This window comes from Numenius arquata, chromosome 9 (genome assembly GCF_964106895.1).
Source record: "Numenius arquata chromosome 9, bNumArq3.hap1.1, whole genome shotgun sequence".
Lineage (NCBI taxonomy): Eukaryota > Metazoa > Chordata > Aves > Charadriiformes > Scolopacidae > Numenius > Numenius arquata.
In genome coordinates, this window is record NC_133584.1 from 23,189,983 (window position 1) to 23,211,132 (window position 21,150).

Genomic DNA, 21,150 nt, shown 5'->3' on the forward strand with positions numbered 1-21,150 from the left:
TCACCTGCACTAATTACGAAGTATCTACTGAGAGGTACTCAGCCACTCGGGACTGTCAGTAGGTGTTGCTGTTTGCCCCTCTGGTTTATTTCTCTATATGTTTGAGCAGTTGCATCTCCACAAACCTGGTTGTTTCATGGATTGACAGTGATGTCTGCGCTGAGTGAGAACCCAACATTTGCTGCCTGCCCTTCTTAGCAACACCTGCTTGCCCACTGTCAGTCAGTTCTCATTTGCCTTTTTGCAATTCTTAAGAAACAACTTGCCCCTCTTGTCTTTCTGTCTACAGAAGTTTATTTTGAAAAAGGGAGTAGATTTATATAGCGACCGGAGGCAAAAAAAGTTTGCATATGTGGTTCACCGCTGTATTGATGATCTGATGGAGAGCTGACAGGTACTGGAGTGTATTTAGAAGTGCAGTGTCTTGCCTGTGACCATATGTGATGAGACAGGCTAGGTGGGGTGAGGGAGGAATTAAGTCCCTGGTAAACTGTAGTCTCCCAGATGTCACTCCTTTTAATACTGCCTGTGCGTTGTGTGTGCTTCTCTGCTTTTTTTGACTTCCAAGAAGTGGCTGTACTGATGTAGCAACTGTGTTGCTTCCTGCTCATAGGCAACTTCAAATTAAATATATATTTAACTTAATTAAAAGTAAAATTGCAAGCCTTTCTTTTTGTGAGACGGCTTCACTTTAAACTAGAAATTCTTTTTCCTTGTTTTACAGCAGCTGCAAGAGCAGTAGTCTCTCTTGTCTGTCTCCATGACAAGAAAGAATTACATAAAGGAATATATTCCAGTGGGTGCATAGTCCAGAAGGAGCAGAGTAAAATGAATATAAAATTCAGTTATTATAGCAAAACACTTCTATCGTCTATTCTTTTAAGGTGTTGTTTAGTTTGGTGTAGTATAAACCAGAGAAACAAAAAGTTATGGGAACTAGATTCAGCAAGACTGGGCTGGATAGAACAAATGGTTTTGATTAGAAATGTTATTACTGTGCCCATTTAGAAATGAGAAGATAAGAGAACTTGACCTGAATATTTGATATTCAGAATTCTTGATAATGTGATGACAATAAAATTTAGAAGCAGTAATTGAAGGACAGCTGTCGTTGGGTGACTTATGTCACGAACTGTTACAGTAGTGAGGTCTTTGCCAGCTCCGGATATGAGGCCCATGCCTCTCCTTTCTGTGTCGTGGGAAAATTGTGCACTTTATGTTATGTGTGGTACCACAGTTGTATCTTTTAGTACCTAAAGTAGATCTTTGGAGTTGTGATACTTAACCAAACTCTGCAGCAACTGCTGCTTACCAGTTATACTCTAGGCCTATACAGATGCAGATGTGTGCATATAAGAGATAGTAGCCTGATACCTCATAATTAGCAAATTCCTTAATTCCTTCAAAAGCAATATACCATAATGTTGAACAAAGGCACTTTTTTTTTTTTTTTTTAACCACCCATCTTAGTTTAGCAGCCAAGTTTAGATACTGATCCTGAAAATTCCAGCAGGAGCAGCTCTGTGGAGTAAAAAGGAGTGCTTCTCCCAAAGGCCATTCATGGGTACAAAAGTGCAGTGTCTCCTTCTCTTCCATCTCTTTCTGTTTCCCAAAGCTACGTATGGCTTTTCTTTTGTATATTGTCAATTTTACCACCAATCATTTCCATTTCAGTGCTGATGTATGGAAGATTATAACATCCAAAGCGTTGCTACAGTAGGCTACTACTATGAGATGATACTGGCAACACATACAATTAGCCATATTAATTTCTTCTCTTTTAATAGCTGGGAACAAAACATAAGGAATCAGTGAGTAACACAACCTCAGTTTTCATTTGAAAAAGGAAATAGAGAATGATTCATTCTAAAACCATAAGGTCCAAAGGAGGAAGATTTGAATTATTAACAACATATCTAAATATGATGGGTGCTGACACCTTTGTCTCTTGTATTTTTACTGCCATGGATTTTCTTCACATGCAGTGAGAGAATTTACACTACAGGAAGTGTTAATGGTTTCACGCTTCCTACCCATTTTTAGCTGCCTAATTTATGAAAAGCCATTACTAGGTGAGTCACTGCTTTCACAGGATTAGTGTGGCTGAGATAGAGCTTTGAGTGTTCCTTTGATTTCCATATTTGCTTGAACAACAGACCCACATTAAAACTGTTAGTGTTTGGTATTACAGTAGAGTTCAGAGTCTCTGCTCTACTTTATCATGTACAAATATTGTAAGAGATGCTCCCTGTCTCTATATACTAACAAGTTAAACAAGAAAGAGACTTACCTGCATTATAGATGCCAAGAGTCAGGGTTCAGAGTTTGTGCCTAATTGGATGGGAGTTAAATGTTTGCAAAGACTACAAACAGAAGCAATACTAGGAATCTCACTACAAAGATCCTGCAATAGCTACTGCAGAAGCACATTTACTCTCTTATTGATCTTAAGAGGTTTTGGTTAGACATTCACAAGTTACAAAAAATAACAGCCAAGCCTAAGGATCAGCATTTGTCCCTAACGGTAAATGGACCAGGGGTTGAAATACATTTGGGCTCTCTGTATCATGAACTTAACAGGAGAAATGCAGTGTGTAAAAAAACTCAAGCACTGAGTAAGGTGTAGATTTCATAGCCAATACGCTCTGTAATAAATAATTCACAAAGATTTGTTCAGTTTAGAGAAGGGTCTCCAGAAGGCAGTAACAGATAAAATTTAAAGGAAATATTGAATTGATTTTTTCAACTAATTTACTCTTCTATAAACCTCTTAGCTTGTCACAAAAGGTGTATTACCTATTATGAGACTTTTACCCAATTAGCTCCTAAACATCTGCGTAGGTTTTTTCTGCTACATATTTTCTGTACAAGTCTACCTCCAGAGGCTGTTTGTTTCAGTTATGTGTAGCTTTCTTAATTAAGGAGCCCATGTCTCACTGCACAGCGCATACCAGGTAATACAACTATCCATCTGTGGCTTCTGCATTTGCCTTGCTGGGAAGTCTGTTGCGTGATTGAGTCAGCGTGGACCTGCAGCTGGGTTAACTTTGAACTACTGTTGCAAAGAAATGATAATTTTTGGGTGCTACTGTAGATAATAATGAAATGAAGCATCGCTAGTTCTCACTCTTTGTTTTCCACTGGAGAGTTTGTGGGGGATGAAACTGGAGAAATGATGTTACAAGTAATTTATTGCTCAGGATTCTTTTTTTTCTCCCTGATTTCTTTCTATTCTGTCAGCTTCTTTTTTCTCACACCAATTACTCTGCCTTAAGAAATTACACAGCTCTTCATAATAGTGCTTGAAGACTGGTATGTTTGCTGTACAAATTCTGAGGCAGATCTTCAGCTGCTACAAAGTGAAGTAAGTCTGAAGCCACAACCTTTTATTCCAGATAAAGGTTTTTTGTATATGATCTATCCCTTTTTACTTAGGGTTTTTTGAATGTTTGAAAGATTTTAAGAACAAAAGTAAAAAAGTAGAGTAGTGAATGATGCGCACAAGGTTGGGAGACAGTAAGTTACCAGTGGCTTGCTAAATGCTAACTTGCAGAAATCAAATATAGAACATGTTTATCAGTTGGTGTAATTATATATCTTTATGTGTACCCCCATGTGTACACTTTTGAAAGAGGTGTTAGAAAATAAATCCTAAAAGACTCTTAAAATCTACCATCAAACTGATCACACGAGAACAGGCAAGTACAATAAAACATTCTTCAACTACTCTTCAACTACTGTTTTGCAATATGAGTTCATGGTGGAGACAGAAACTTTAGAATTAACTTTTAGAATTAACATTAGTATTAACTTTTATAAAGATTCAAAGTACTTGGAGTATTTAGAATTGAACTGTTCCATCACACCCAGTAGGATTTTTCTTAATGTGAATATGTTTGGACTACATATTATTCACTGGCCATATATGTGGATTTTCAGGCAAAAAATATTTTAAATTTTATTCTGAAGTTAAATCAATACAAACGTTTGTGGTGGATGCTTTTACTTGTACTTTCAAAACACTCCACGTTTTTCATGTTATTTCGTTCAAGGCAGTTGAGTGACAATGCAGAACGTGGTGTCTTTCTCTACTGAAGAGCCACTGACATGACTGAGGTGTAACATGTTTGAATAATAGCAGCAAAAGCAGAAGTTAAAAAGAGGTGTCTACATGTGAGGCTTTTAAATGGTGCTGGCTTTGGCCTGCCTTTCCAAGGAAATGCAGTTTGTGTGATTGCCTCTTTACTATTCTGCTAAACTTGATAGAATGGTAAAGACCTCATAGATACAATTTCCTAGAAGCTGTTGGGAAATCAGCAGCTGGGTAGAGATGAGGCCCAAATTATTGTTGGCAGCTGAGGAAAAGTGAGTAACAGAAGCTCAGGAGCTACTGGTTACTGTAGTTGGCTGTGTGCAGGGATGGTCCAGATCTCACCACACCAGCGAATGTTCTGACGCTCACTAGAAGGGGTGAGAGAAGAGCTAGTGGATGTGGCAGGAACCAGAATTATTACAAGTTAGCAAGATGGTAGGGAGGCAAGCTGGAGATATTTTGGTGAGTGGGGAATGATGTAGCAATTTTGGATATGAATCCAGGCTTTCTTGGTTTGGTTCCCCATGGAGCAGTTCATAAAATGGTCTGCAGAGGTTGCTATTTAATGAATGACATCATAAACCAGGGAATAAATGAAGTAATTCTGAATATTACTGATGTTTTAGACCAGTAGAAGGGATAAGACTCAGTCTTGGTATTAGTGAAAATTCACTGGGGACCCCAACCAGAGAAAAGGTAGAAATTGTATACAAAGGGAAGAATTATGATAATATACCATGAGTGTTTGTTCTATAAATACATAAGATAGTGAACTGAGTATTTGTCCTGCTTTGATGCATTTCATTTCCAAGCAAACTAAAGTACAAATGATAAAAACAAAACAAGCCATTACTAATACACTTTTTTTGGCACCTTTACTGAAATCTGTGTTTTCATTCTGTGGTGTGTGCCACAGAGAAGTTTGTAAGTGAGCGCAATACATATCTTCAAAGTAATAAGTAACAAGTCAATAAAAGCAAGAATTAGTGGACTCAGACCTGGCCCTTTTTTCTTTTGTTTGACTCAATACTTTCATACAAGGTTAGACGTTCTGGAAGGTGTCAGTGTTTAATGAATACAGTCAGAATAGTTTAATGCCTACTTTATTGGCTGCTGCTTATAACTAAATCCAGCAAAAATGCTCCTTCCTTTTGGGCATTGGCAATTGTCTCCAACTGCACCACAAGACATCTAAAATGGTAATACGGAGCTATATGCCACTATTCAAGACGCTTGGACATTGCCTGATGAAGTTGTGACAGTAATATTTTACTGTAATTGCTTTCTTAAGATGATGACCGAGCACTACAATTGCTGTCATTTTTTCAGTATGAGTGAAACCAAATATGTGTGATTCAGGCATATCCGCTTGACAGAATGCTCTGAATTTACATGATTAGAAAGCTCTTCATAATAAATGCAATTGAGCAAGGCATTTTTCACAAGTGAAATACCTGTGTCAGATTTGCCACTTTTTTCTTTTTGATGGTAGGAGAGTAATCTTACTGTATTCAAGAAAAAAATCTCTGAACTACCCGCACATGCCATCAGGTAGGTAGGTAAATAATGTCTAATTACTTCCAGATGTAAAACTGCATGTGCCAGATTGAAAGCTAAGTTCTTTAAAAAAAAAAAAAAAAAAAGGCACAAAATGGTACTGAAAATTTCTGAAAACGAGGCTTTTTCAGAAAATCAGGCCCTTCAAATATATTGAATCTTATGAAATGTTAGTCAAAATCATAATAAGAAAAAATGCTTAGCGAAGAGCGTTAGAAGGTTCTTTATCATTGCAGTATTGTTCAGAGAGATTGTATATAGAAGTATGCAAAAGGTTTTCTGGAATGTTGCCATAAAACATAGTTATGTGGTCTCAAGATATCAATAACTACTTACAAACTGTTCTCTTGTGCTAGTTTCAAGGTCTTTGCAGAAGTACTGGTATTGATCCACATATGCACAGAGCGTGCATTATATATGATGGCTGCTGGTAACTATGTGAATGTAACACAATTGTTGCAACTAGTAAGAACTTGCATTTATTTTTAAAAAGCTGTGGTACTATGCAATAACTCAGATGTTTTGATATTTTTGGAGTCCTGATTCTGCAAGAAACTTACTGGATAGAAACTATGAATTTGGTACGGCTTTATCCAGAGAAGATTATAGGAGAATGCAAGAGTGGAGTCAAAAACTAGACAGGTTCTCCCTTGATAAAAGGAGTTGGATCATTTTTTCTTTTTATTGTGTTTACTTCCTTACGTGAGCACAAAGTGAAAAATAAACCTGCTTTAACTATGCCTGGTTGGATGAATGTTGGTGAGATTGTGATAATTACAGGTTTATTATTGGAAACTACATGCTCTTTTGATTTTTGAAAGACTTAAGAATCTCTGTTAGGTTCAGTGACTTTATATAAAGGTACATGAGCAAAATAAATAGAAAGAACACCTTAAAATTAGCAACATCCCAGAAGATGAGATTGTTAACAAAAATGGGTTTTTTTCTGCAAGTTACAGATTACCTTTCATTTGCTTGGATAACTTGGATGTAGCAGTGTGGTGAGATTAGCATAATCACCAAACATATACTTTATCCTAAATTTGATTTAGCAGTTACTGATAAAAAACAAATTTATTGAAATAGAGGTTGCTTTTTTTCAAATGAACTGTAGTTTGAATCACAGACTTAGGCCGTGTCGTGTAGCTATATTATTTCTTGTGTCATGTAGCACTATTATTTCACAGTTTACTTTTTTAAGCCACTAAAAGTTTGTCTGAATTACAGCAAGGATTGGTTTGTTGATGTTCACATTTTTTTATTTGGAATCTAGCCTTAATTTAAGCATTCGAACTGATAACCAACTAATCTTAGGCCATTATGTTTTTCTTTGCTAGATCGGAGAATAAGCTAATGTCTAGCATTAGCTAGATGATGGTCTGATGCTCCGACGGCACTGTTTTTGAGGTACACACACACTCATGCATACATATACATGGAAGTACTTCAGTCTTTTTTAAGTAGCCTGCATAACAAAGTCCTACAGTAGTAACTTTCGTGATTTTGAAGTGAATCAATACTTCACAGTTTGTTATTTCTTTGACTTTTCAATCTGGAATTGCCTATAAGGAGTCTGAGCATCTAACGGGTTTTTTTTTGTAAAATCATTTATAAGTAATATCTGAGAATTGTTAGTCAGTGGATTACTCACAAGCTCTTAGTTGTTTTTACTTGAAATCTGATGGAAAAAACAGAAATGTGGTCTGTTCATTTAGGCTGGATTAATTCTGTAATTTTTTCCTCAATTTGAACACTGAAATCAGGCTTCAAAATCTCTTTTCCCAATAACTTTGTAGTTTATCTTTCTTATAATATTTGTCTCATCTAACTCACTCATTTATATATTCACAGACAGCAGGTACTGAAAATTTTAATGTTTTTGAGTATATTACTAATTTTTTTAGGAAGTTAGCCAATTCTAATTAAGACTATGAAACTGTATCAACCCAGATTTAAAGATAACAGGCAATGAGAGAACTCTGCTTTGACTTGACCAGGTCCCTTCACAGGTTAACATGTGTTTTGCAGAAGATCTCTTAGATGTTTCTCCCAGAGTCAGTGTGATTTCTACCAGACTTAGCAAGGAAAATTACTTCTGTTCGTTTCCTGTACTAAATTGCTTTTTAGACGTTCTACCACTCTAGAACTTCATGGATAATATAAAGAGCTTGCTGTTAACATTTTCACGCAGGCACAAAGATTCTTCATATTCACAACTAACAACTCTTTCTTTTCTAGATATTCTAGTCCCTCAGTGGATTCATGATTGAGAGACCTAGCCTACAGATACGCTTTGGCCAGTCCTCACTTGTGGGCCCTAAGACTAAATATTGCAAAGCATACTTGCGAGGATTAATGGCTCTATCTGGTGCCCTAGGAGCTTTGCTTGAGTTAAGTGTTAAATAAACCATCAAAATGTCTGATACAAATATCATTGGGGAAAAAAACCACAAGGCTGAGGCAGACAAACCTGTTTCAGATCTGAAGTAGAAGTCAGGCCTACCTGGAGATAAGGGAATGGTCAAGATGAACTCCTGAGGCCTTTTCCAGATAATTTTTCTGTTTTCCATTATTCTAGTAGGGGGGGGAAGAAAAAAAAAAAAAGGTAAAACCTCAGTCATAAGGGTACTTGTGCCAGAAACACTCCCAGTTGTGTCAAAATCTGTTGCTTACACTGGGAGCTGAATGACCTTGTGTGGTTATGCTCGACTTACCTTTTTCTTAGTTCCCAACATTCTTACTATCAGTCCAAAGCCTAAGGATTTTATATTGCCATAAAAATAAAATCTAATTTAATTATTGGCTAGTTAAACTTAAGGGAACACCTTATAGCTATGGAATGCTTAATGCCATGTGTCAACTGTGCATCAAACATATAGCAGTCTTCTTTCTAGGCTAACACATCTATCAGAGAGAATTCTAAGGCATGACTTATAATTTTAACCTTTTAAAGCACTTATTTATTAACTTTTGCTGCATTCAGTGAGCATTTTGGTTATCAGGAAGCACAATGATTCTGGGGCTGTGCATTGTCAGGTCACTAATCTCCATCCTGCACTCAGCCTACCAGCCACATGAGAATGACTCATTCTCTGCAAACCTCCTGTTGCTTAGTAGCTGTTTGTAATGTGAAAGGGAGTTGGGAAAGTAGTGGTGAGGTAAGAGGAAAAGGGCTGGGAGGCAGTGTTCACAGCTGCCTAAAAGGAATTCGTGAATGAGGGCATTATTTGACCTTCTAATTGGTGGGGAATTTTTCTGTTTCCTCACAGATATAGGTGCATGAATTTACATGCTCTTTCCCTCTCTGTTCTCTGCAGTATCCAGGAAAGTTAGTCATACTTGTGGGCCTTTATTGTATGCCTTTATTTATTTACCACTGTGGTACCACTTTCTCTTTTAACAGTATCTCTTTGTTACCTAGGGAACTGGTTACAGCCCAGCACATTTCTTCCTCTGTTTAGTGCGTCATGATGCTCCCGTATGCCATACACAAGGTTCTCAATAGTGTTTGAAGAACTGTAAGTCTGAAACCTGTTGTGCCAGGACTGCATCACAGGCCCGGCACCAGCATGGTGGCTCAAATAAAAGAGGATACAGGAGTCAAAGAGGAATAATAATAAAAAAGTAATAGCTCTATCAATGCATTGAATTTTGCTGTAGGTAGGCTGAATTTGTTGCGGACAGGTGGATTTAATTCCTAATATTTAGTTGGGATAGCTGTATAAAGTTATTTAGCTTTTTAATGCAAACAAACTGCACGAATAACATATGCTTCTAACTGAAGTATGTCTCTGTATCCCAATCATAATAGCAGGAGGCATCCCTTTGCCCTTCAAGGGATGTAACACAGCTGGAAAGACAGAGAGCTTGAGGAGTAGCTTTGAGGGCAGGAAATGTTAGCTATGCGAATGCTTCAGTGACCTGAATTTTTCTTGGTTAATATGAACAAGACTTTATGGTTGATTGTAAACGGATTGCTTTGTCCCAAATATGATTCTCACCAATTCCTTCTTCTCACTTGAATAAACATATGGACAGTTCAAATTTTAAGTCTTTGACTTTTAAAGCATACTTGGTTTAAATCTCATACATTTCTCCTCAATCCTAATGACACCTTTGTTTTCAAGAAAGGAGATGAGGAACAAGTGGTTACTGTTGAAGTGTTGTAAAAATAATTAACTTCCATGTTTCAGATGAATGCTAAGCAAAATAGCAATACTCACTCAGCAGACATGGCGGAGAGTGTCTCCATTTATATAGAGAACCTCAAGGCCTGCTTATAATGATGTAACTCACAACAGATTTTCAGCGAAGTGTCTAAGCATTTAACAAATAGCAAAAGGCATTCTCTTGAGTGTAACAAGACTAAAATATAGAACCAAGATAAACTGGTGTTTATTTAGGGGGGAAAAAACAAAATCGAAGTTCAGTTTCTGGACTGTAGCAATTTGCAAATATACACATGTGTACAATGTTGATTTAAATATCTCAAAATAGAAAATCAGATGTTATATCTTTGCCTCAGCATTGATCCACAGAGTACGTCTGTAAGCTTCTGAAAACACGCTAAGAGTTCTGGAAATGTGATTTAAACACAGGTCTTTGTGTAAAGCAAAGATGTTAATTAAAAAGATTTTAGAGTTTTGAGAGAGAGACAGATGGTAAGATAAAGATGGGAGCATAGTCTATGGGGAAACTACAAGGCTTTCCATGATCCCATGCAGATGGGAGTCTGAAGAGTTTAGGAGAGGTGGCTGTGATGATATAGACAAATATTTTACACATTTAAAGTGCTCGAAACATGTTTCAATATGGATTGTATAATTTTCTGTTAGGCATTATTTAATACATTCACATTAGTTTCAAATGATTTATTTGGCAAAGTAGTCTTAAAGATCTTTAAAAGGTCTTTAAAACTCTGGTTTTGTTGTATTCAAAATGTTCTGGGGGTTTGTGGGTGGTTTTTTTCATTCAATGAGAGTTTGAAATGAGAAGTTTCCTTTTATTGCTTTAATAGATTGGATTGGTTAAATGGAATCTATTTTCAGTAATTGATGGATGTTGAAACTGGGGAGAAAAAACATTGTGTATGAATCATAACACTGTGGGAAGGTGGAGCACCTGTGATAAGGACATGGTCACTTGCAAATGATAGCTGTGTTTCACTGCAGCTTTTCAAGAAGTGAATATGACATTTTGTGAGAAATAAAGATGAAAGTCGGCTTTATGTACAGATACTTTTGCTATTCTCTCTTAACAGTTGCACATACTGTGTGACTGCTGTTTAAGTAATGAATAGGTTCACTGTAGTTCTCTTGGCTGAGCAGTTAGAGAAGTTTTAAGCTTGATAATCCTCCTGATAATTAAGCTTTAATGTAAGTAAGGATGGTAATTACTCTATAAAGTTCAGTTGTGATAAAACTGCCACTGAATAGATGTATATAGCAAGGTTAAAAAAACATTTCACTGCTGATGGAAACATGACTTCCTTTCAGCTGTTTTGTTGTTGCTGGGGCTTTTTTTAATTAAAAAAAAAAAAAAAGAGCATGTTAATAGTTGAGTTCCTTCTGAAGAGCAACAAGAATGCTGGGAAGTAATTTACAGGCAAATGGAAAGCCCCCAAGCCTCCTAGGTTTTAATTTGGGTCTCCCAAAACACAGGCACAAAAAACATCCTTGATCCAAAAAAATATTACTTAAAAGTAGTGAAGGCACACCAATCCTAACATTCCTTTGAGAGTCTTCCTTGCTTCTCTGCATCAGAGTTAACTGACTGTAACCAGCAACAAATTACAGCAGTTTCTTCTGTACCAGTACATGAGTCAGTGAGTAAGGGATGGCTGAGTCAAACTCTACCCTGATCTTTCCCTCCCACTCCTTGCCCAGCTGCTGCCTGTTTACTCCTTTGGGTATAGCCCATGATCCTCAAAGCCTACACAGAAAGTTAGAAATAGTGGATGCTCTTCCTCCCCTGCATGAGAACGTAGGTGAAGTCTAACCGTAACGTACAATGTCAGCACGAACTTCAAATGCATCAGCTCCTGTTCAGAAACAGGACTTGGGACTTTGCTTAAAGCTGACTATCTCGCTCAACTCTGTCCTTAGTGATTGCTCTAGAGGTTGAAAATAGAGGTTTGTGAATCTGGAATATCTGGGTGGCCAGGATGTTTAACATCATCAACTTGTTCAAATGTACTGTGGCTTCTAGAGTCCTGAATTTTTGAAACATTTCTCTAGCAACATATTTGGTATTTATGTATTTCCTCTGTAGTTTCCAAGACAGATTGTGTTTCTTCTTTTTCTTCCAATATGGAGAAGAAAATGACAGCAATGATACTGACTGCATTTCCAGTCTATTTATTGTTTTGTTCTTGATTTGTTTCAGACTTATCTCACTAAGGCAAGGATTGAAGCTTTGTTCTGTTAGGCTTCCTCTCTCCCACAGCCTGGTATGCTTTGGCGATTTTCTGCTTTAAACCAGTGTTGTTTCAGTTTGCAATCAGTTTTCTCTTTCCTTGATTTCAGATAAGTAATTTAGCACAAGAAAAATAAAGACTTTGTGTTATCCAGGATTTAATTTCTCTGTTGAATCATCTCTGTGGTTTTGTGTTTGGTTGTGTTGTTTAGGTGGTGGAGCTTTTTGGGTTTTTTGTTTGTTTGTTTGTTTAAATGCCTAGTAAAAGAACTCTCCTATTTATAAACTAAAATTCCTTTAATGAAGTTTTCTAGGAAGAAAAAAACAACTCTTCCTGTGATGGTCAGTCTTTGTGTTATTTTTCCAGGTGTGTAAGGTAACCTCATTGTGCAAGAGAGAGCTGTAGGAACTGGAGAAAGGCTACTACCAATGCACCTTGCAAAGACAGGAGCTCTCAGGGATGGAGCTGAAGATCACATCAGCTCAAATGGGCTAGATTAAAATGAAAACAAATGGGGCTGATGGAGCGTAAGAAACTTTTTCTTAAACAAAATTCTGGTATTTTGTGTAACAGTATGTTCATTTGCCTACACCTTTGAATCTATTTGAAATTGGCAACCCATGCTGAATGCTAGATTTAATCCATACTCAACTAACTTTAAATAGTAACCATTTTGTGACAAAATCAGATCACAGAACTGATCTTTGTGCCAGTTTTATTTCCCTTAGCCCATATCATAACCCAGACGCTCAAGGTTAACAGAAACTTCAAAAAAGTTAAAAATAAAAAAAAATTCAAAAAGCTTGTATTCTTTCAGCTAATGAAGATAAATTACTAGAAGAGCCTGAAACCTGCTAATTTTAAAGTATTGTAATAAGCAATAGAAGGTACAGTCAGTACTGCCTAGGGACTAGAGATAATACTTCCCTTTAAAAATTGACTTTTAGTGCAATACTGTGTTTTGATCTTTTCCTGTGTAGACATTGCACTGAAGATAGTTTTTAGTTATTAACTATCATGAATATTTCACGGGATAGATTTTATACATATTTTTACTAAACTGTAATTTCTATCCAAAAGCAGCTGATGCAAATTAAGAATTTAAACAATAAATTACATTTCTCTTTTTTCACAATATAATGTTAATGTCAATATAAATATTAAGAGGAAGTTTTTTATAATTGCTTTCACATGATTTAGTATAAAGATTACAGATAGTTTCATACCAGCAAATCATGAGAGTCAACACTTTTCTAAGAAAACAAAAAAAAAAAAAAGGAACTAAAATTGACTAAAGTCACTGGCCAGTCTGAGGAAATTATCTCAAAAGGAGATTATTTACTTTAGAGCTGTTTAGTTATTTCAGTTCTCTATATTGGCTATATAGATTTGCAGTCCTTGTAGCTGTGAAAAAATATATGTAATTTGATCTGAGATTACCCAGCTCTGTAGCTAGTCTATTGCAGAGGTTTGTTAGGGGCAAAGTCCCCCGCTGATCTGAGCAGGGCAGGGGAGATTCCCCGTGCTGTCATGCCTTGCTGGCAGTAGGTGAGCAGAGGTTCCACGTGCAGCGAGGTGCAGCCCCACAAGCCAACCAGCTCCTTTGGGTGCTCAGTAATATGGGGCTCTTCCTTCCCTCTTGCAGTTATTCCCAGAGAGACCTAATTTGCTGCTCTGACCCTCTGGGAAGACGGGAGATGGGAAACCCCTGTTTACTGCCACTGCTTTTGGAGAGGTAGGTGCTATGGTATAAAAATTAAACCCCATTATCACACTGTGTTAGAGCCCCGATTTGGTTTAGTCTAGCCTGGGTCAGCACAATTCCTAACTGGGGTTTAAGTAGCAGACTGAGCTCTTTTGAGTAGATCAGATAGGTTACAGGTTGTAATGGTGACTGTCTACTTGGTTGTCTGCTTCAGTAGTTCCATACATTGTTGTTAAACCTTCTTTTGTCCAGTTAAATGTGAAGATGTGATTGGTCAACAGGGATCTAAAGATATGGTAGAATTAGTTTGTATGTGCAGGTGCTTTTTTGTATAGGTGATCGCTTACCACTAGCGTATGTTAGATGGTTGGCTTCTATAGTTTAGTTCTGAGATTTTAATTTGTGAACATAAAACATAAACACTAACACCCTGAGTCATCTAACCTTTAATCATCCTTCAAGCAAATCCATGGGCTACTCTGCAAAGCATGGTCAGTGGTTAACACATGAATCAATATTCCTGAATTGTGTTGACTTTATCTTAAGCCACATCCTTTGCAAAAGATGACAGCAAGGAGAAAGAAGGATCTAAAAAAATCTGTAGTGTTGATATTTCAGAAAAGGAATCCTGCCTTGTGTTACTTTTCTGACTAACAGAAACCCCGCCTGAGTCACTGCAACTGGTTGTTGTGAAGACTACAATTTAGAGAAATTATGGAAATAATGCAACTCTTTCTGGCAAATTCTTATGTTTGTCACAAAAATCATTTGGCTGAACTAATTGGCTTGATTTGGAATTCAGGTGCTTTGGGCCTTGTAAGTAATACTCATTTGGCTTGAATAGAATGTACTGGAGAAAGTAAATCAGTCAATCATTACTAGCATAACAAGTGATTATCAAATTAAAGATGATGTCTTAAGGTTCCTCTGTTTTTCTTCTGTGTGCATATTTAGCACACCAGATGGTCAATGCAGTCATAATAAACTTGTGAGAATATTTAATTAAATGTGTTCCCAGGACATTAAATGTAGGGTATTGTTCTTTGGCTGATGATCAGAGTAAATATTTTGTAATAAGGGAGAGTCCTTGTAGTATATTGCTGGTAGTACAAAAAAATCACATTTAGGAATGGGAATGTGTTCAAAGCAGAACTTTCTTCACAAAACTAAGACATCTCAAATGCTAATTCCTTTTATACGTGGCTTTGTTTTTTCCTACCACCAATTCACTATTACTCATTACTATCCAATTATTACAAATAGCATGAGAAATTGTTTTAAAATTGATAGTCATAGAATGGAATGAGTCTAAGTTAAAGTCTGTAGCCATTTAATTTGCAATATTGACATTTTTACTGAATACTGAAGGGCTGAGATGGAACACTGAAAAGCACAGTTAAGAACAACATCTCTTTAAAAGCAGTGATGGTTCCCTGGTAGTGAAGGAAGCCCGTTGCTCTTGTTGGGAGTTAATTCTGCTCCTTCTGTGAAATCTCAAAGGACTGAAAACATCTTTCCATAATCTGAAAATCCCTCCACCCCCAAGTATGCAAACGTCCACTAGCCCAGCAGTGGTACTCCTCTGTCAATATCCTAATTATCTTTTCACCCTAACCAGTTTTATATTATCGTGATTTTCTTTACTCCCATAAGAGCAGCTTCCCTCCCCTGCCTCCCGTGAAAGTGAGATTAGTAGAATGAACACAAGGATAAACTTAGTCTATTAAAATAGCCTAGTTAATAACTGGAGAGGGAGAAGCTCAGCTAGAAAACTGAAATATGTACAGTTGGCAGGCAACTAAACTGAAAAGAAAATTACCTTACTGAGCGCATCTGTCTCGGAATTGGGTAGATCATGCTCTCCAGTCAGGATTTTCTTTTGAAGAGTCTCCTCACCTTAAAGGCAGAGAACATCATTATCTACTTGTAAGAAGGCTGAGAACCTAATTCTGAAGGACATTTAATTTTATGGGGACGTTAGAAGTAAGTCATCTTTCTCTGAACATCTCTTGACGGAATTAGGGTGTGGTTTTGAATGAGTAACAGGACCTGCTGTTTGATACTACACCATTTCCCTATGGGAAGTGTTGGAATGGATAGCTAATGTCTCTTGATTTTTAGCACGCACATGTATATATTCCCAAACAGAAACATGATTGTCCACACACAAATGTGTTAGGTCTGTACTATTGTTAAGTTTGTACAGTTAAGCACACAAGTCTGGAAGGCCAGAACTTTAAGGAGTTTAAATATCAAAGGTACCACTTTCTTTGACAGATGGCATATAAATAGGCTAGCACAGAATTTTAGTCTGCCACCTTTGTTTAGACTGGATTTTGTTAGGACAGTGTCAAACTGCACATTGCCAACTGATTGTTAAGAAAGCTTTTGTGCTAGTGTTGGCTACGCTGACCTACTGCAGAAATAAAATCCTATGTGGTAGAATCTGATTAACAGAAAACTGGGAACTAGCAAATCCCTCCAGCAAGCAGAAGACTCTAAGTATTATCAGTAAAAATCCCCCTTTGCAAATTAGCAGTGAAAAACCTGGTTTAGCTTTTACTGCATAGGAATAAACAAGGCAAGTTCAAAACTAACAGCAAACCCCAAGTGCTACAGAGCTTCTTTATTTCCTTAGAGATCTTCCTTGCCTCAAAGCTTTCCGTTGCATCTAAATTCACAGATGAACACTCTCAGCACAAGGGACAATGTGAGAGTGGCTTGTGTCTACAGTTACTGTCAGGCCCAGAGTCTTCACTGACATACTAATGTATGAATTTTTCTGTGTAGGTAATTTTAATAATAGTTTTAGAATTAAATCTCAAGAGTGCAAAGCTATGGGAGTCTTCTGATTTATTTTACAATTAAATAAATGGGAGGGGTTGTGGTGGCGATTGGTTTGTTGTTTTTTTTTTTAACGCTGTTGGAACCACAGACTGTCAAACCCTACTTCAGCAGTCAAGCTCAAATGGGGAGATGCCTTTTGAAAGGGTACAAATGGAAGAATAGTGTCTTAAATATACATAAGTTTGGTTACAACAGGAAATATTTACTGTAGAGACATGGTACCTGGACAGCAAAAAAATAAAGAGGAAGAGAGGCAGTGCAATTTTACGTTTTATTTGAACAACAGGGGAAGGGTTTGAGGAAAGAGGAATCAAACTGAGATTCATAGAAAATTGCCTCCTTCATTTCACTTTTTATAGGGATCATTAGTCAAATCTTCTGCTGCATTGATGCACTTTCACTGCCCCCTCACCTGAGCTTTGCCAGCTGATACCAGCTAAAGAAGTCTGATGTAATTCTCACTTTCCTCATGCTGTAACCTTTAACTGTGTGTTTCTCACTATTTAAGTCTGAGAGGTAGAAAATAATTCCTGCTGTTAGAAATAGGTTGTGAGCTTTGATTTGGAGACAGTAGCTGAAGAAGAGGGGAGCAGAAGGATGGCAATGAAGAGGTCTGGGGCTGCTTTGCCACAGGCTTCCTGTGGCACTGAGCAAGTCACTTAATCTCCCTGTACCTGTTTCCCAGCCATATGCAGGGATAATAGCTTTTCCTTGGTTTATTGCAGTGTTGTTAGGACAAAGACTTTGAAGGGATTAGGTCCCATAGCTGGAGGCTTTAAAAGCGCCTTGGATGGATAAAACAAGTTGCTGAAAGCAGCTATTGGGGTTCTAATGTAAACTGTACCAAAGTCACAGTGGTGGCCTGGCATCCTCCTGGTATCCACATTGTGCATCTCCTTCCCTAGCCTGACTAACACGAAACATTTCTCCTATGTAGCTCACAAATATGAACAAAAACTGAAGTATGTGTCAGGCAGCTTCCTAAAATGTTAGATACACAGTTGTCCTTAATGGCCACTGGATATCTCCAATTCTGTCTTAATTAGAGTTACAGCCCCCTTTAACTGTTAGAGCTAAATAGTAAATTGCTTCCAAAATATCCAAGCGAGACAAGAAATCTCTTAGTCACGATTTTGACCTACCAGTTTCTGGCCCAGCAAGTAACCAGAAGAATGAGGACGCCTGAGTCAGCTGAGACCATTTTACTGAATCACTAGGACACTCCCCACATGTTTCTCTATAGGTTGCTGCGTACATACACAGATCCAGCACCTGCTTTCAATCAGCCAGATTGCTCATGTATTAACTGAAGCAAAACCTGGCATGGTCGGGGTGAGGATGTAACTAATGTTATATAAAGAACAACCTAACTGCTGAGGCTTTAAGCATGTAGTACTGTTGTCCTGAAGTACATGTACTCATCACTCTTTCTGAGCGTAACCCCAGTGCTCTGACATTGCAGAGTGGTTGCCATATAAGAACATTTGCTAGGGATTTATATCCTTTTGCGCCAACAATAATAGAGCTTTGTCCCCCCTTCAAGACTAATTTAACCTGTTCTTGGGAGTGAAGATTCTCAGCATCAATGGCAACTTTTTTCCTCTTCCTAGAGAAAAAATAAAATACTCAAGTCTGATGGCTTAGGACCCAATGATGTAGCTTTTATATGGCTTTTTGCATTCTTTTGTACCTCCCAAAAATCATGCCAAGCCATGAGAAATTGGCCTTTAAAGTTGTGATACTTCATGTATTTCAAAAGAAAGCCTCTCTAACATAGTGCTAATGCTTTGCATAAATTTCTTTGAATAATGCTTCTGAGAAATTATAAGCTGATATGACACAGTGCTGAGGCAATAATAGAAGAATTATGTAAATGTAGGCTGGGCTTTCATTCTAGCATTCTTGCACTAAAATGTCCCAGAGAGTATTGGTGCTTTGCAGTGATTTAGGCCTTCGGTTCCGTTCTTTGCTAGACAACTGGCGTTCAAAGACAAACTCTGAACAGATGCCTTGTGGGACTGGAGCCACATTAGTTCAGAGGTACTGTCTTCTGCTGCTGCATGGCTAGGATGGTTTCTACAGAGCTCAAAAATTGGTAGGGCTGAGCCAGAAGCATAGGCACCCCTCTGTCGCGTTCTGAAGTGCCTTGGGAGGCCAGAAGGAGCAGAGGTGATGCAGGTATCTTTGTTCTTGTTTTGTCTGTTTTGGACACTACAAGCTGCCTAAGGTCAAGAAAGGCCTTGTGCCTTGTTAACCTGCAAGATCCGCTGGTGGCATTAAAGCCACTTGCTTAAGGACTGCCTTCCCAGAGCCTGTCTGGGAACCTGCGCTATCCCCTCTGCAGCGGGCCCTGTATCTCTTCTGGTGAGCACTCCTCTGCTTGCGGAGCTCGTTGCTCTGACCCAGGAGGTCGAGAGCGAGGCAGCTGTTCTTACTGTGTAAGGAGAGCACAACTCCAGAGACAAAAGGTTTGGAAAGAGTAGCTCTGCACTCCAGGCACCACCCAGCTCTGGCTACTCTTGTATTAGATTTTATGCATTTAATTAAGATGGATATGTTAATTACAAGCTTGCTGTACCTTAGCATAAAGATTACCATCTCTTTGGTAGTTACAGTAACTCCCGCTGGATGGTCAGGGCAGCTGTAAAAACATCCATTTTTCCCATCCATTCCTCCCTTACACAGGGAGCAGAGAAGCCTCAGGAAATACAGTTGAAATCAAATTAGATGGCAGCAGGGATGCTGGAAAAGAACAAACTGGGAAGTGTCTACTTCATGCCAAATCGTTTTAAGGACAGCTTGGGAGGTGCAAAAAAGATGAAAATTACTGGGCAGAAAAGGTATATGGCAGAGCACTGAACTTTGGAGTTATCACACAGCTTTGACCAAGAACACTGCTGCACTTATAAGACGTGTACTAGAGAAAATATGTGGCCAGGAAAAACACTTCTCATGCACTTCCCTTCTGTAGTGTCTGGGTTGATAACAGTACATAGCTCAAGAGGGGATCTCTGCTAACAGTTGTAGTAGTGAACAGCATGACAGAATGTTACCATAGAAAAAATTCTGCTTGTGTTGATTGGGAAAAAGCCTATTTACTTCCTTGACTGCAAAGAAATTTCTCAATTTCAATTTTAGCACTGTTGTTGTACCAGGAACTCCCTCTGAGGTTGTCAATGCTCTAGGGAGATCTTGTTTTGCGCTACTGGAGTCTGATATACATTATAGTCAGATTTTGATCCTTTGTGACAACAGCACAAACTCAGATAAGTCCTGTTGGGATCCTGGCCCATGGCCCTTCAATAGAGTAATTCCATTGCAGGTGGCAGAAGCATCTGGTCTTTTATGTTTTTAATAGTAGCTGTGAGGTCCTCAAAGGATGAGCAATTTGTGTACAGCTCAAGTTCTTTTCTTTCAACTAAAGCTTGATAATGACATTCTCACCCACAGTTAAAAAAGAGAAGTGTAAGATACAGCAGTGCTCCAGGTCTGCAAACAGCTGCTCCATCACTGGGAGTCTGTGAGGATCAGTGTTATCTGTAGGGATCTCAGCCCACAGGCAATACTGTCAAACTGAATTTTGCAGCTTAAGGTACCTTTGGGGAACTAACTTTAGTGCCCCAAGGCACTTTGACAGTGTATTAATGGGGCCGTAATTCCAGCAGCATTAATCAGACCCCAGGATGTAAAAGGGAATGATTCACAGAGAAACACTGTGTTCTCTCAGTCTGTCACTGTGGGAAGGCATTGGTAGGGCATGAGTGGGATTTGCGATATTTTTCAATTCACATGCTTAGGGATTTCCTCTGCAGCTTTAGGAAGGGTTTTATTTCTCTGCAGGAAGAAGTGACAGGGGTCCCTTGAAAGGAAAGGCAAGGTTTCACAGGGTAAAGTGTGGGTGTGAAGAATGACTGGCCAGCAGGGTGACTTGCCTGCACAAATTCATGTACTGAGACAGACCAGATATGTTGTTGGATTTTAAGGGACTTTTGTTTTGTCTTTTGTTTTAAAGCAAGCTGGGAAGAGCCAGTGTTTGGTACTTAAGAGAAGAGCTGATGCACAGGAGATCAGAGCTCTGTTCACAGCATTGCTGCAAATATTTATCCAGGGTCCATGCCACGTGTTCAAGCCTGGCCAGCTGCTCTGGTGGTGGTGGTGGTGGTGGGGGCATTTGGTGACCACTGGTGGGGTGGTTAAGCATTGCTGAATGCCTGAGATGAGTAACTATGCTCTGTGCAATTCAGTGCACTCTTCTACTTCTTTCTCCTCTCGTCTTGTTTATCTTTACCTGGTTAGCTTCCAGCCAAACACCGAGGAGCAGGGGACTGCATCATTCAGCACATTGAGGAGGAAGGCGGGATCACAGCCCTGGCTCCCATAGCATCAACACAAAATACCTGTGGCAGAGTCTGTTTCCTTAGTGGGACATAAGCTCTGCCCTGCTTGTCAGGCCTGTGATCATTTTGGCCTTTGGGCCTAAGTTAGAGTAGGTAACCTGAATTGCTTGCTTTTTCAAAAGGCTGCAAGTGAGGG

General features: G+C 38.4%; 1 protein-coding gene across 1 annotated transcript in view; it reads left to right on the top strand.

Moving 5' to 3' along the window:
- The window catches only part of VAMP2 (vesicle associated membrane protein 2), a 45,130-nt gene that overhangs the window by 14,559 nt on the left and 9,421 nt on the right, over positions 1 to 21,150 (top strand). The gene's annotated exons all lie outside the window — the stretch shown is intronic.